The following is a 14,869-nucleotide window of genomic DNA, read 5'->3' on the forward strand; positions in this document are numbered from 1 at the left end:
CTGCTTGCTGAAAAGGATTTGCAATTGTGAGTGAAAGAATGAAAACAAGTGATGCAAACGAAACCCAATTTGGGCCCAAAAAGTTGCATAGTGGAAGGAATGAATGTCAGTGTCAGTAAGGGAATCACACAAAGCCAGGTAACGAGCAGACTTGAAAAGGCTAGATGTTTCTCTGTGAGCAGGTAATAATAAGGACAGAATGCCTGTTACATGAATTAGTGTGTAGGAATCTAACTTGAAATTATTGACTTCCAAATGTTCATTTAAAGATCAAATATAAGTGTTTATGGCACGAACCCTATACTTAGTATCAAAGACTGCTTTGCTTTTTAATTCCCTCATCAGTCCTTCTTTTATGTAACTTTTATGATGCTCTTGGTTATTATTGCTTTAATGTGTTTTTATGCAAAAAAGATGCTATTGTCTGTTACCCACTTTATATTTTATGAATAATCAAATGACTACAGAGATAAAAGGAGGAGGGCTGCCCGTTTCAGGTATCACTGAAATGCCACTATCCTTTGGCTTCTTTCTGGGATTCTGTCTTAAGAAAATAAATTGAATAGTAAAGGAAGAGAAGAAGCCAAAAAACATATATGCACAACCCATGGACATGAACTAAGGAAGGAGGATTGCTGGAGGGAAGGGAGATACTGGGCAGAGGGGGGGAAAGGGAAAACAATTGAAACAACTATAATAGCATAATCAATAAAAAAAAGAAGAAAATAATTTGAAAAGTGAAAAGAGCTACTGTATAAAGATGCATTGTTTTTTATAATAGTGAAAACTTAGGAGTGACTTGAATATACAGTATAGGAATATAGTCAAATTACAGAACACCACGTTGATGGAATATTATGCAGTATTTAAAAATATGAAATTAGTAATATTTGGAAGTTGTTACATGCTCAGTGAACAAAATGCCATTACATTAAGATGCATGCATGATAATGAGTCTATGAGGGATGCCGCAAAGGTGATAAGAATTGCATTTGAACAGTGTAATTATGAGTTAACTTTTTTACATATTTCAAACTTTCTATATTATTTTATTATTCTCATAGCTTTAAAAAAATCCTCAAATGAGCCAAGTTAAATAATGATATTTCTGCTCTTTGCAGTTTTAAGAGCATGAGATTTGTGGCCTGTTTCTGATTAAATCTTTCAGTCAACAATTTTTTAAGTATATTTTATTGATTTTGCTATTACAGTGGTCCCAATTTCCCCCCCCCCTTGCCCCCCTCCTCTCAGTACCTCCCTTCCCTCCAGCAGTACTTCACCTTAGTTCATGTCCATGGATCCTGCATATAAGCTCTTTAGCTTCTCCATTTCCTATGCTATTCTTAACTTCCCCCTGTCTATTTTGTTCCTTCTATAAATTATGCTTCTTAATCCCTGCGCCTCCACCTCACCATTCTCCCCCTCCTCCCTCCCAGCTGATAACCCTCCAAATGATCTCCATACCTATGATTCTGTTCCTATTCTGGTTGTTTGCTTAGTTTGTTGTTGTTGCTGGTGGGGTTTTTTTTAGATTCAGTTGTTGATAGTTGTGAATTTTTTACCTTTTTAATGTTCATGGTTTTTTATCTTCTTTTTCTTAAATAAGTCCCGTTAACATTTCCTGTAATAATAGCTTGGTGATGGTGAACTCCTTTAGCTTTACCTTGTCTGGGAAGCACCTTATCTGCCCTTCCATTCTAAATGATAGCTTTGCTGGGTAGAGAGTGATTTTGGTTGTAGGTCCTTGTTTTTCATCACTTTGAATGGTTCTTGCCAGTCCCTTATTGACTGCAAAATTTCTTATGAGAAATCTGCCGAGAAGTCTTATGGAAAGTCCTTTGTAGGTAACTCTCTGCTTTTCTCTTGCTCTTTTAAGATTCTCTCTTTATCTTTAAGCTTTGACATTTTAATTATGATGTGGCATTTTAATTATGGTGTGGTTTGCTTTGGGTCCAACTTATTTGGGACTCTGTGCTTCCTGGACTTGTATGTCTATTTCCTTCACTAAGTTAGGGAAGTTTTCTTTCATTATATTTTTAAGTAAGTTTTCAAGTTCTTGCTCTTCCTCTTCTTCTGGCATCCCTATGATTCAGATGTTGGCACGTTTGGAGATGTCTCAAAGGTTCCTAAGTCTATCCTCGTTTTTTTGAATTCTTGTTTCTTCATTCTGTTCTGGTTGAATGTTAATTCTTCCCTATGTTCCAAATTGTTGGTTTGAATCCCAGTGTCCTTCCCTTCTCTGTGGATTATTCTTTATTTCACTTCGTGTAACCTTTCATTTCTACCTTTATTTTATTTTATTTTTTGCCATACTTGAGTTCTCTGAGCATCCTTATCCCCAGTGTTTTGAACTCTGCATCTGATAGGTTGGCTATCTCTATTTTGCTTAGTTCTTTTTCTGGGGTTTTGTTCTGTTCTTTCATTTGGGTCATATTTCTTTGTCTCCTTAATTTAGCAGCCTCCCTGTGTTCGTTTCTGTGTATTAGGTAGAGCTGCTTTTACTCCATGTCTTAGTAGCATAGCCTATGTAAAAAAGGTACCTGTAAATTGTGTGGGGTGGAGTGTTAGGTAATTTCCAGTGGGACAACCTGCTTCATTGCTTTCTGACTGTGTGGAGACAGTTTGGAGAGGGGACAATGCCACCAACTTGCTTACCCCCTTTCCAGTCATCCCACCCTCTTCCTATGTGCAACTGGCACCCTTCCAGCTGCTGCCTCAGTAGTGAATCTCAGAGTGGGGGAGTTTTCATATGTTTTCAGACCATGCTGGCCCTTTAAGCAGTGAAAATCCAGCAATTTCTTCCACCACCCCCACCCCCACTGGTTTTTACAGCCAGAGGTAATGGGGGTCTATCTTCTGGTGCTGGAACCCTGGGTGGTATGGCCTGGTCTGTGGCGAGGATCTCTGGCTCCCAGGGTATCCCTCTGTTCTCCTGCAGCCTTTCTGCACCACACAGCCTCTTTGCCCCTCTCCGTGACTCTGCCCCTCCTATCCATCTGTATGAATGTATTTTTAAATCCTTGATTGTAGGACTTTCATACAGCTCTATTTTCTGACAGTTCTGGGTATTTTTAGTTTTGAGATCTGATAATTCTTTCTGTGGTTGCGCGAGGAGACAAAACTTGCCTACCTACACCTCCTTCTTGACCCGAAGTAGCCAATCAACAATTTCTGAAGCCAGACTTGGCTGCCTGCCTCCATGTTTCTGGTATATGTATACTCTAGGTCCACTGGCTAAATGGCCTGTAGTTTGCCCACTCTGGCCCTGGAGACTCCGATTCTCAGGATTTTTAAGATATAGAAGGCAATTACCCCTTCTTGCCCTGTAGCCTCATATCCCTCTGCCAGCCTCTCATGTCCTTGTTTCCTACCTGGTTCCCAGGGGTGAGGTTGTGAGGGTGGGATTGGGTTTGCAATCTTTGGGGGCCTCACTGATGAAATTTCAGCAACCTCTGCCCCCCAGTGTATGTGCACACGCACACACACACACATGCACACACACACCCATAAGTTTGCGATTGCCTCTGGCTTCTTGTCCTGCTCAGGCCTGGGTACTCAGTACCTCAACTGTTTTGTATGTTCTTAATGCCAACTCTCCTTGTGTCAGCCCTGTGCCTGTGTATCCTCTACTGCCTAGTGTGTGGCCAAGGGCACGTCCTAAAACATTAGTTCTCAAACTCATTCAATTGGCCAACATTGGGAAATCATGACATGTGTCTTTATTTGAGACAAGGATTTGAGTCTGCATGGTTGATTTGGGAGATCTCAGGAAGCTCTAGCAAGAATCATAAGCCAGAGGAGCGCACCATCAAGCAGGTCACCAGTTTGGACTACTGGAATTTGCACATGCTAGGAATCTCCAGCAGCCAGTGTAGAACACCCATCCAGAGTTAGCCCCTTATGGGTCTGAGTATGTTCACATCATTGATGTCCCTCATTGGAAGAGCACTGCTCCTGGGAGGAATGAATTATCCAGGACTTGTGGCAGCTTCCAGCCACCAGTTGAAGCACCAGGGCAAAGGGATACAGATGCTAGCATGTGGAAGTCAAGCTGGCTTCTATAAAATGATGAGGCCCCAGTGCTCAGGGCATAGCACTGACAATGTCTGCCATAACATCCTTCCCTAAACACCATGGACATTGTCAGTGCACTAAACTGAAAATGACTATAATTCAGTGCTGAATAAGAGATCCATTTGTACTAAATTGAAGACTGTTAAGTACTAACCAACCCCAAAAGCTTATGAAAAATCATGGAAAACTTTAAGTAAGAAAAATATTACCACATTTTTTCCCTGTGAATTGGGATGGACTACCAGTATTTGATTGAAGTGGCAGAATTCTAGTGTTCCGCAGCTGTGCAGTTTGAGACTCAACACTTTAAAAGAGGACCTCAGTGCATAATAAGATTTATCTTTAAAAAAAAAATTTATCTTTATTGTGGCAATGTTTCCCCCTTTGTTATAGCTTTAATTTTTTCTGTTATTTTTCAAGTACATTAAGATGATCTTAGCAGAAAAATTCATTGGAAGAAAACATTTAACTTCATTTGTATCCAGTTTCATGTTTTAATATTAATACTGGATTCACAATACTGACACTCTTGCCAGAGGATGGGAGAGAATTTTTGCAGTGATGGCTTTGGGCACTATGATAAATGCTTTGTAGTCATTGCCTTTATATTATAACACTCCATCTCCAATTAAAGATTTAGTAAGCTCTTCATCAAAATATCTATTCACAATTGAGGCGTACAAGATGGTTGTGCTGACATTTCAACTTAATTCACTCTATAGTTTTGTGGGTCCCAATCCATTTTATAGGCTTGTTTTTTTTCTATGCAGAAGAGGAATAATGACAGGAGTTTGGGAACATAATATAGTCTAGAAACATTCTCCATATAGTTATTATTATTAAGTCTATTAGAATATTTGTCATATAAATGAAGGACTTACTCCAAGAATGATTTAAAATTATTCATGTAGTAAGCTCAATAGGGTTTATTGGCTAAAGTCTATATACTCTGAGTTATGGGCATTTTAGAATTTATTTAGAAAGGATTCATGATCCTGATGTTATAGACAAATGAGGCCATTTCCCTTTAAGCTGTGGTTCAACATGCATTCCATAAAGAACAATATGGTGAATACCTGGTGTTCAGGCCCTGTTCCCAGGTCCTGTGCACACAGCAGACATCACTCACCGATCCTGAGCCTGCATCCTCCTCTACTGAGTGCTCAGCCACCATGGTTCATCAGGAGTGGCTCACCAGATGAAGCTCTTACACACCTTGTTACCTATCCTTGTCATTGCTATGAATGGTCAACAGAAGAATCATTCCTAGTCACTCTACAAAAAAAAGAAAAGGAAAAAGGATGAATTCAAATGAATTCAGGAGGCAGTCGGCTTGATCACCTTGTGCCTTTTGTCATCTCTCTGTTATGCAGATGATAATCATTCAATTTGTCAATATTCAATTCAGTCTGAATTGGAGGTGGTAGGCCTACAAATTAAGAAATGGTTTATTGTGCTAATCTCTCAACTTTTGTATATGTTTGAAATTTTCTGTAATAATAAGTGCATTAAGAAGTAAAGAAGAGGAGCTTTTTTTCTACTGTGGTTTGGCGACTCTCACCGAACAAGCCTGCACATCCCCATATGCTTACTGCATGATTTTCCCACTCTCTGATTTTCATTTTATTGTACAAATTAACCTAATCCTTACTGCCTTCTAAGCTTAGGATTGGGAGGAAAACACAAAATAGTTGACTTAAGATTTGTGTGATGTGCTGGGAAGGGGTTGGAGATAGGCAGTCAAGTGCCTGTAAGCCATGTCTCTATGGCCCCTAGAATAAAAGCCTTGAAAAAGTCTAGCCAGGGTAGGGAAGGATGTCCATGCCTTCACCAAGTCTGCCTCTTTCCCTTTCGTAGCCAGTACTTGAAACTTAGTCAGTGTGGACAACCAGCTAAGGGTTTCATGGGGTCCTGAACTTTCTGATCCACATAAGGAAAAGCCCACATCTTCAGACAGTCATGGACTGGCTGCTAAAATTAATCTTAAAAACCATTTAGACAGCCTATTTATTTCATAGGTGAGAAAACAGACCAGCATGTGAGAAACACTCAGAATAAAAACGCCGGGACACAGGACTTTAGCAGTAACCGAGGCAGTTGTTTATTCACAGATCTGCAGCTCTGGGTGCAGCCAAAAGCCAAGAGTCAGCAGCTAAACCTCAGTGAACTTGTTATGGCCCAGGCAGTATGCTGGGTGCTCTTGACAGAGTCGGTGTCACTGTCTCATTCAGTCTTCATGACAGCCCTCTAAAGTGGGCCTTATTTCCCTTATTACAGAGTAGCAAACAGACTCCAAGAGGTCAGCCAACTGCTCAAGGTCAAACAGCTTGTCAGTGGCAGAACTGGGACCATAAGCAAAGTTCATCTGACTCCAGATCCAGCCTCCCGGACAAAAGTGGTCACCAATTGAGAGAAGAGACATGACCCTCCCACAGGCTGACTGGAAGGGTCATACATGGGCTGTGTTTGGATGCGGTGGGCCTGTTGGAGCAAAGTTCCCCAGGTCTCCAAAGGAAATGCCCCCTCCCACTCTCCTGCACCTTTGGGAATGATGGAGCTCCCAGGTGGGACAGGAATGGCACACATTTGCTTCCTGGGGTCCTTGTAGGGACATCGCATCTGCTTCCTCCCTTGGGGTGACTGCAGCTATATTAATATTTTATTTCCTGAAAAGACATAACACTGACATTTGGACTGGTATTAGGTGATATTAAGGAACTTCTGTTAATTATTGTTAATTTTGTCAGGTGTGATCATGGTATTATGGTTAAGTAAGAAAGTGCCCTTATTTTAGAACATATCCTTTACTTTTGAAGTATCTAGTGGTAAAATGTCATGTTGTTTATAATGTACTTTAATATACTTCCAGGGGGGAAAAAGGTGAAGTAACATGGAAACTTGTTAATGATTGCTTAGAGACCTCTCTATAGCAGTTCATTATATTATTTTCTCCAATTTTTTCCTGTATTTTGTAATTTTTTATAATAAAATATTGTCTTTTTTTTTTTTTAAGTCATCACTGATTCCTTAGGAGTTACTCAGTCTTAGGCTGAATTAGACACCGCTGTATGCTCCAGAAACCCACAGACAGATGATCACAGTGGTGGGGCTGAGCTTGGGGGCAGAGGTGGAGGGGGTGATGGGGCCACATGGGACAGTCCTCGGAGGGGCAGGGAGTCATGTCTTCAGACCTCATTCTGGCTCTCCCAGGTGTATAGTCGCGTTTGTGGAGCTGTTGATTGTCAGCCCTGAGTGAAGTAACTAAGAGATAGCTGGCTGGGTCTCTTTCGATGCTTGATCACTTGAGAGATTTCCTACAGCATGTGACTGTCCACAGGTGACCTGTCCTTCATGGTGGCATTATTCCCTTGCTGTGCTGTGATAAAAGGACCGTGGTGTTTTGTCACACATCATCTCATGGTACGTACTACTTAATAGGAATACCATTTGTCACTGCAGATTCCCTAGCAGATTTTCTTTGCCAAATTCTGTCATCTTTTGGGTTTTACATGAAAGTTTATTTTTCAGACTTAGCATAGGAATAAACAGATTCCTCCATCTCCCATTAGCTTTCTATTTCTTTACATTTTTCCTTATTAAAATAGCCAGCCAGAGAAGGGGAGCAGCCCTCAGAATGTTTGTTCTTACCCTATCTTCTCTATTTTCAAATCTGTAGACTCTGTTGAGCATTTTTAAAGCAGACATCACTATTAACCAAAAGGTCAGACTTGGCCAAGCACTTGTTTAGCTCTCTATATACAATATTATTCTTCAACTAAAATTCTATTTCTTTCCTGTAAGCCTTTGGACATATGAACACGTAATAGGTGTCCTCTGAGTGGTAATTTCATGAATTCTTGGTGAAATGAATTGTATCAGATCAATATACCCATAGACTCATCACATTTCTTGAGCTGGGAGGGACGTGAAGATGAATCTGGTACAGCTCTGTTAGTGGAGGAAACATTCATTTTAACTGCATAGTCAATTCTCAATTAACAAGGGTAATGGAGTGGAAGGAGGTCAGTGATAATCAAAAATCGTGGGAAAAATAAAATTATAGTGAACACTGGATTTTCTGAGGGCTGATTAACTGGTTTGTGGATTAATTGAGGTTAAGACAGTGGACCCAAGGATGTCATTGCCTTCGTAATTGGTCAGCAGCTGCTCACCACCTGGCCTCCACCCACCCTCTCTGTCCCAGGGAGGAGGAGCTTCTCATGGGCTAGATCTGGCAGAACTGGCTGACCTTGACTGGATTGATACCATGATGGTGCAGACCTCAGTCCAGGGGGCTGAATGAAGGCTGTTTATAGGGCTTGCCACACCTGTCCTTTGAACAGTGGTTCTTAAACTTGAGCTGTATCCATCCCACCTGGAGATTTTGTGAAGCCCCAGATGGCTGGGCCCCAGCCCCAATCTCTGGTTCAGTATGTCTGGAGTGGGGCCTAAGGATTTGCATATCTAACAAGTAAGTGATGGTAATGCTTCCAGCCCAGGAACCATGGCTTTCCAGACCTTTTCTTTTTTTTCATCCCAGCTGCACATTAGAGACACCTGAGAAGCTTTTTAAACCTAGAGAGCAGCTCAGCCAATTATATGAGAGGCTCTGGAGGTGGGACCCAGGCATGAGTGTTTTCAAAACTCTCAGGTAGATTTAATGTACATTTAAGTTTCCCACTCTTGAGTCATCTGCATACAAGTCTTATGATTTTTTTCCATATCTTAACTTCCCTTTATTTAATATTTCTTTAAGTAAAGCTTTTCATATAAATAACTTTATTTAAATAACCAACTGTCCCCTTTATGGAAGAAAACTAGTTTCACGGACCAGATATGGGATGTACCTATAAAACAAACATTAAAGTTTTTGCCTACAATATCTTGCATCTCATTACACTTTGGGACTCTCTACTCTAGAACTGTGCTTTCTTTTTACTTTTCTTTTTTTTCCACAAAGGTGATGGAATATACTGTTTCTGCTCTTCATCCTCCTTGTGGAACAGGCAGGGCGGTGCTAACTCTGAGCATGCCTGATCTTCTCCCCACAAGAGAAACAGCTTGGAATACAAGTGAGAGTGCCTTCATTACAGATGACCTCAATTAGGTGGTAATCTTCACTTTTTAAAAAGGATTTCATCAATAGGAGAATAGATAAACTGTAGTATTGCCAAGAATGGAATACTACTCAACAGTGAAAAGGGACATACTACTGATGCACACACCACCTGGATGAATCTCACAGACATTATACTGAGTGAAAGCCAGACACAGAAACCTATACACCATATGATTCCATTTCTATATGAATTATAAAACAAGGAAAACTAGTCTGTGGTGAAAAAATTTAGAACAGTGGTTGTATGAGGGAAAGGAGACAGAAAGATGGAATGGGAAGGGACATGAGGGAACTTTCTGGGGCGATGGGATGTTCTGTATCTTACAGGGATCAGAGTCACATGGGTACATGCATTTGTCAAAACTCATTGACTGTTGTTCTCAAGATTTGTATATTTCATTGTATGTTCAAAAAAGGGAGAAAAAAGAATGCTAAACAAATACTGAACTCCAGTTAGTGATATGCATGCTGAAGCCTTTAGGGTGAAGTGCACCATTGTCTACAACTTACTTTGAAAGGCATCAAAAAACAAACTGGATTGATGAATGTATAGAGGGGTAGATATATGATAAAACAAGCATAATAAAATATTAATGGTAGGCTCTAAGCAGGGGATATCCAGATGCTCATTTTAAAATTCAAGTTTGTAGCATATTGGAAAATCTTTTATAATAAAGATTGGGTGAAAATAGCTTATACATTCCAAACAACAAACAAGTGTTTTTACCTGCATGCCTGAGTTCTCCAGCATTTGCCACTGCCATGGGTCTTGCCAGGGACAGCTACTGCACAAGACAGATGGGCTGGAGGGTCAGAGGGCTGAGCAGGAGAGGAAGAGTGGCGTTCTTGAAGGAGACTGCTGTGCTGGGAGTGAGGAGAAAGCCAGGGGCACTCCTTCCTTCATCTGTGCTGTGTCCTGGAGGTTCCCTGCTTGGGTCGCCCTGGCAGTGAGCCCTGGCTAGAGCTGTGAAGATGCTGTGTTAGATGTGACCTACAAATGCCACCTGAAGCCTGCCACAGAAAGGCTGAGGTGAGTGGGTGAGGAATACAGGGGGCTTCCCAGGCTCTTCCAACCAGCAAACTCCAGAACATGCCACCGCAGTATCTCACTGGGCCCAGGGATTGTGGCTGGAGAGAAAGTAGAGGTGCTAGGGCATGAGTTTACCATCATGGAGATCAAGCAGCTGCAGTGAACAAGAGCCTGGTAGCGGGCTCTCTAGGGTGCCCCACAGCACTGACCAGGAACCCGAGGCACCTCACTGGACTCCATGGTCCTCCCCACCCTCAGCACACCCCCACTTCCCACCCATGACACCTCCACAGCATAACCCATATTGTACTCTCACAATACATCCTCACCATACCTCCCATGATACATCCCACAGCACAACCCCACAACGCCCTCCATGTCACACTCCTAAGTCATATTCTCACAATGCAGCCCCCCCACAATGTACTCTCATGGCCCATCCCCACAATACGCCCCCATAGCGTATCCCACATGAAACACCCCCTCCCACAGCGTGATTTCTACTACACAGTGCAGCAGGGGCCTTCTGTCACCTACCCTTGACCCCTTACATCCATAGCACACACCTTCCCATGAGACACCCAATGGACCCATTCTCCAACAAACCCCTCCATGGCAGTCTCCCCCCACAGAAGCCCTCACAACACCCCTTACAGCACATGCTCCTTCCCATATGACACACCTGTGACACACTCCCCACTGGGCGCGCGCGCACACACACACACACACACACACACACACACACACACACACACACACACACACACACACACACACACACACACACACACTCACCAACCCTGCTGAACTGAGTGTAGGCCCCCTTGCCTAGGCCATTGAGGGAAGAGGACCTGCGTGTTAACCTGCTCTGACCTTTTTCGTAGGCAAGAATCTTGAGATGCCAAGGAAGGAGAACAATTTACTCTTGAGGAAAGAATTTATGATCAATGTCTAAAGGATGGTTAATATGCTGATTACATCTGTGTTTCCTGTGAAAGTGAACAGCCATCTGGAATACCAAAAAGCCTGAAGCTTGGGTAGAGGAGCAATCAACTGTTCTTGGCTTCTGTGTCTCCCAGGCAGGGGGGTAGGGGGTTTGGGGGTGAAATGTCTTGGCCTTTATGACCAGACAGGAGCTTGTCCTTGCCTTGTATTTCCTTGTACTGTGTCCCTGGAGGGGCCCTGAGCTTCAGAACCCTGAGCGCCTGCGTTCTCATCAGAAATAGGATGCTAATACTTCTCTGCACAGTATTTGCAAAGATAACACAAAACACATTATAATAACAGGCACAGTATAGGTGCTGCCAAGATATGAGTTAGTAGACGAACAAAGCACTTAGTCCATAGTACACTAAATAACTCTTGGCTATTGTCATTGTTACTGTTTATTGATTTGTTATGATTGTGATTTATTATTATCATCCATGAGGGTTTAAAATGTGAAAAGAGAACAGTATTTAGAACTTCCAAAGCTACATTGAGCATTTCATTTTTTTTTTTTTTTTTTTTTTTTTTTTTGCCACAAATAGGATTTTGAACATTTAAGTAGTTGCTTGTGGCTTTTTCTATGTCTGACACACACACACACACACACACACACACACACACACACACCACCAGCACCACCACCACCACCACCACCACCACCACCATCACCACCATCACTACCACCACTAGAGAGCAGTGACTGTGTCTGCCAAACACTTGTTCCAAGGAGTGAGTGCAATCCCACATGAAATGTGTTAGGAATTTGGATGGTTGGTTCAGTTTTTTTGATGAATGAGACATCCAATAATAAAACTGGTTAGCTTGTCCAAAATACAGTCTCAAAACAAAGCCACCAACAGCACCTTCAAAGTCACAAAGCCACCACTTTCTCATTTACATGCTACTCTGTCAACTACTGTTACGTGCAAATTAAGTGGGACCTGAACCTGCCCATAAGCACCTATCTCTGCATGCTAGCCTCTTCCTCACTTCAGTTAGTGACTGCATTCATTGTCTCCCATCCTTTCCCAAAGCTCTTCCTCACCCCCATCTCAGCCATGACCCACTAGGACAGGAAGGCGGCCAGACACGACCCTGTGCAGTGTTGTTTAGGAAAGGGGTCCATGACACCACTTCGTATGGCTGGGTCCTTGCAGAGTTCCAGTCGTAATATGACCAGACATTTCAGATATTGGATGCATCTGAGTTAACAAAATTTAAAAATTTCTCCTAGAAGCAGAAAAAGCAAGAATTAGTGCCCGAGAGCAAAAGCCTGTCACCTCAAGCAGCCCAGTATTCAAGGAGCCATTCATGAGAGCCTTCACAGCAGCAATTGTGCCGCCAACCGAGCTCCTCCCTGGTTTGCTGCAGCCTGGGCCACGCTGTAGGTAAACCAATGGCAGTGAGCAAAGTCACCTCTCAAGGCCTGGTCCCAACACAGCCCACAAGCTTGCGTTTCATTTTGCAAACTCTCGCTATTATAGTGCCGTTTGGTGGAAGATGCAGCAGTGCTTAAGTTTTCCCTCCCTCTGTGGATTGAGCACTTTGGTAATTTAAAAGTGCTTCTTTTTTTTTCTTCATCTAGAGAAGTAAAAATAATTATAATAGAAAATGGGTAATTTGCAGCTACAATGCCTGGCTGATAATCAAAAACTTGTAAATGGAAACATAAGCATATGTTTATCTCTTCTTGAAATTAGAATGCAATTGAGAGTAGCTGTGGCCTCAAAGAGAGGGCATTATGGAAGGGAAGGCAGGCTTAGTTGTCTGTTGGAGACCTGCCTGCTAATGAGGCTTTCAAGTTGCTGATGCCTCTGGAGCAGTGAATAAAGAAAGGTGTCCAGTGGTGTTGCTCAGCTGTTCGGGAGACCCTTGGGTAATCACTTGTGGATTGATCACTCCCCTGCATAAAACTATGCAGGGGCTCACAGCTACCACCATCAGGATCAAATTCAACCTTAACATAGAACACAAGACCCTTGGTTACCAGGCCCTGGAGAACCTTGTCCATCCCCCCTAACCCCCACAACCTTGGCTATTCTCTTGACCCTCTTGCAACCTTGACATGCCCCATGGCCTTCCACGTTTCCAGGCTTTGCAAATGCTGTTTTCTCTTCCAACTCATTTACCTGCCTAACTCCTAATCATCCTTCAATACCCGAAACTTATGTTACTTCCTCCTGAAACTTTTTTCATACCCCATTTGTATCTCTCCCTCAGCCTGGCTGGGCTGGGGACCCTGCTTCATGTGCTCAGGCTCCCTCTGTTTCCATTTTTATCACTTCTTACCACACAGAGTTGTGAACATTAGTTAGCCCATCTTCCTCCCACCAGCACAGACAGGTGAGCCCTCTAGGCAGGAATATGGCTGACACTTCTGTGTCCCTGGTCCCTGGCCTACTACTGCCTGGCACTTAGTAGGTGCTGATTGATGTTTGCTGAGAGACTTTTTTTTTTTATCCTCACCTGAGGCTATGTTCTTATTGATTTTAGAAGGAGAGGAAGGGAGAGAGAGAAACATAGATGTGAAAGAAAAATATCCATTGGTTGCCTCCTGTGTGTGCCTCAACCAGGGATAGAACCCACAACCTATGTGCCCTGACTGGGAACCAAGCCTACAACCTTTTTGTGTACAGGCTGATGTTGCAATTAACTGAGCCATCCTGCCAGGGGACTGAAGGGATTATTAATGGCAATGAAGCGATTTGACACAATTTTAAAATTTGTCTTTGAAAAAGCACAATTATCAATCAGTCATTGATAAAATACATTTCATAATAAGTTCCCTGGCTAACTGGACTATTTGGATCCTCTGTGTCCATGTTCATTTTTGTGATGAACTAAGGGGTGGATCATGAGATAGGCCTGCCCGGTTCTCAAGTGAAAAGCAAAATTGACCTGAGACTTCATGGTTTTGCTTCTGTCTTAAATTCTGTGTGCCTCTGTACCATAATCAGGACAACAGTATGTTTACTGCTTTGCATCTTATTTTTGTGATATTATTGAAAGTACTGAAGGACACACAGATGCTTTCAGCATTAAAAGGAGATCAGTGTTATTAATGTAGTGTTTGCTAGCCTAATAAGCAAGTTTGTCTCTATTTATTCTTTCACTCTGTAACCCAGTTGCCAGTTCTCTTGGCCTGCTGGTGAGTGGGTACGTATGCCAGTCACTGGGTTTCTCATGGGTCAGGAGGGGTGCAATGTTTACATTTAAATCATCCCCTTGGTTTGAGGTTGAACTTGATTTTTATCTATAGGTTAACTTGCTGAAGGCTCACTTTTCAGCTAATCTGTACTTCTCACATCGAAAGCCTTGGGAGGAAGGGAGGTAGATGGAATTCCTGCCCGTAGGGTCTCACCTGTGAGACATTCACATGGCCTGGGGTTAGTCCAGAGTCATCCTCTGCCTGGGGCTATGCCGTAATGGGACTCTGTATGCTCTACCAGCTCCTGGGACCACAGGACAAGAGAGGAAAGGAGTCTGAGCTAGGAGGGAGGAGGGGAAGCACTGGTCACAAGGTGCTGCCTGCCCCTGACCAGATCTCTTAGCTTGTCTCCATCTTCCTGAACTGTGAACCATGAGGCTGGACTAGAGAGTATCTTGCATCTAATTCTGAAATGCTATCTTGCCCATGGTCTGAGTTAGAACTTGTTGCC

General features: G+C 42.6%; 1 protein-coding gene across 6 annotated transcripts in view; it reads left to right on the top strand.

Moving 5' to 3' along the window:
- Positions 1-14,869, top strand: part of NMNAT3 (nicotinamide nucleotide adenylyltransferase 3) — a 91,013-nt gene that overhangs the window by 4,529 nt on the left and 71,615 nt on the right. For 3 of the 6 annotated variants that reach the window (XM_090284256.1, XM_090284255.1, XM_090284261.1), the window contains exon 2: positions 7,412-7,494. The exons of the other annotated variants lie outside the window; for them this stretch is intronic. The gene's annotated coding sequence lies outside the window, so the exon portion shown is untranslated. The remainder of the gene's footprint in view (positions 1-7,411; positions 7,495-14,869) is intronic. 6 annotated transcript variants of the gene reach the window in all.

This window comes from Furipterus horrens, unplaced genomic scaffold (genome assembly GCF_987537825.1).
Source record: "Furipterus horrens unplaced genomic scaffold, mFurHor1.1.pri manual_scaffold_7, whole genome shotgun sequence".
NCBI classification, from domain to species: Eukaryota; Metazoa; Chordata; class Mammalia; order Chiroptera; family Furipteridae; genus Furipterus; species Furipterus horrens.